General features: G+C 45.6%; 1 pseudogene; it reads right to left on the bottom strand.

Annotated features, from left to right (window-relative positions):
* Positions 1-424: 424 nt before the first annotated feature.
* Positions 425-1,713, bottom strand: LOC101981826 (annotated as a pseudogene).
* Positions 1,714-2,420: the final 707 nt, after the last annotated feature.

Genomic DNA, 2,420 nt, shown 5'->3' with positions numbered 1-2,420 from the left:
TAGACCAGGCTGGTCTTGAACTCACAGAGATCCACCTGCCTCTGCCTCCCGAGTGCTGGGATTAAAGGCGTGTGTCACCATCGCCCAGCTTGTGTTTTCTTTATTACCTTTATTTCAGTCTTCAAGTCTTAAACTGTTTCCTTTATATTTTTGATTGTTTTTTTCTTGGGTTTCTTTGAGGAATTTATTAATTTCTTCCATTTTTTTTGTTTATCTTCTCCATTTCTTTCTTTTTTTTAAATGTATTGAGTAGTCTTTATTAATGATTCACATTTGGTTACTTTTGTTGTCATTATTAGTTCTTCAGTTAATTAATTGAACAAGTATGATAAGCTATCTTCTGTTTGCTGTGGGAATCTAAATGTAAAATAAATACAAAATACATTTGTGGTTTAATGAATACTCAATAAAGCATTTTTTCCGAGGTATTCCTGATGGTCTGGTTTTATCCAAGATCTGTCTTTTTATTTCCTTAAGAATAATAGTCTGTTAAACCACACAATGGATCTGTGAACTTGTGAACCAAGTCCACTGGGAGCCAGTGAACTTGAGTTTTAATTACCTTAGACATATTTTTTGATTTCGTCATACAATACCAATACAAAAGCACCACCCATGCCTCTCAGTACATTGGACCAGGCACCTTTGAAGAAAGCATTGGCTCCTTCATCTTTTGCAATTTTCCTCCAGCAGTCAAGTGTCCCCGTGTACATAATGTCAGCCCCTTTCCGGCCAGACTGCATCATCATCCTACGACGGACAGTGTCAAACGGATAGGACACCAGCCCTGCAACTGCCGTCACACTCTGGACAATCATCCAGCTCACGATAATGTGCACATTCTTGGGGTCCGGCAGCATCCCCTTGGCAGTGTCATAGACTCCGAAGTAGGCAGCTCTGTAAATGATAATGCCTTGGACAGAGACACTGAAACCCTGGTAGAGACCCTTCATGCCATCAGACTTGAAGATCTTGCTGAGACAGTGGCCTAGCCCACTGAACTCACGCTGGGCAGATCCCTTGCCCACGTCGGCAGCCAGCCTGGTCCTAGCAAAGTCCAGCGGGTAGACAAAGCAGAGGGAGGTGGCACCAGCTGCCCCGCCGGAAGCCAGGTTACCAGCGAAGTAGCGCCAGAAGTGCTTATGCCGATCCACGCCCCCCAGGAAGATCTGCTAGTACTTGTCCTTGAAGGCGAAGTTGAGAGCTTGGGTGGGGAAGTACCGGATCACATTGGCCAGGTTACCCCTCCAGAAGGAAAGAAAGCCCTGCTCCTTTGGGATTCTCACAACACAATCAATGATACCCTTGTACTGCTTCTCTGCACTGATCTGTTTGCTGGCATGCTGGACCTGCAGCAGCAGTTTGACCCTCTCGATCGGGGCGACCGCGTCTTGGAGACCGCGGCGATGCCACCTGCCAGGAAGTCCTTAACGAAGCTCAAAGCCTGATCCCCTATGCTGACAGCGGGGCGCACACAGCCTGCAAGGAGCAGCTCTCTTGCTCTTGCCTATGCCCAGCCAGGCACCGCCACCTCGTCTCCGTCCCTGCGCGACGCTAAGGGCTCTTCTCCATTTCTTTAAGGGAGTTTTTCATTTCCTCTTTAAAGGTCTCCACCACTTTCATAAAGTTACGTTTAAAGTCATTTTCTTCTACTTCTTCTGGGTTAGTATGATCAAGTCCTATTGTGTGACTGCTGCGTTCTGGTGTTACCATGTTGCTTTTTAGGTTCTTGGAGAAATTCTTGCATTGGCGCCTACCCATCTCTTCCTTTGCATCTTGGTCCAATCCTTACAGTGGCTGTCTGAGTGTTTGGGAGTTTTTCTTGGTCTTCTCTGTACTGCCAATGTCTGTCTCAGAAAGCCTCTGAGGTCTCTATATGCCTGCTTTCTTGGTCTTCTCTCTTGGTTTGCTCTCTTGGTGCTCTCTCTTGGTCCCCTCAGTATTATAGCAAGCTCTCAGTTTAGGAGGTATATGGTTAGCAGCTTGGGGGGTCCAGTGGATTGATTTGGGTTTTGGGGGAGCCAAGCCACAGGAAATTCCTTGCTGGCTGGCTAGAAAAGCTGAGGGACTTGGGGGAGGGGCCCAGGGTTTTGTCCCACTGGGGAGGTTCTATAGAGTGGGGTGTACCACTGTTTAGCTGTTCACTCCCCTCTTAAGTCCCCTCAGTATTGGAGCAAGCTGTGTTTCAGAGTTCCACCGAGGTTGCCAGAGCCATTAGTCCTTTTTGTTCTCCACAGTTTTGTTCCTACTTTCATGCTGTCTGCGCATATATGGTTTTATGTATCTATAAAATTTAGGACCCACAAATCAGAGAAAACAAACATGTAATATTTGTGTCGCTGAGACTGAATTTTCTTAATAGAATTGTCTCTAGTTGTATATATTTTTGAATAATTGACATAGCTTCATATATATATATA

Source organism: Microtus ochrogaster, chromosome 8 (assembly GCF_000317375.1).
Source record: "Microtus ochrogaster isolate Prairie Vole_2 chromosome 8, MicOch1.0, whole genome shotgun sequence".
In the NCBI taxonomy this organism is placed as follows: domain Eukaryota; kingdom Metazoa; phylum Chordata; class Mammalia; order Rodentia; family Cricetidae; genus Microtus; species Microtus ochrogaster.
The sequence above is the reverse complement of the archived record's forward strand: the minus strand, read 5'-3'. Positions and strand labels throughout refer to the sequence as shown.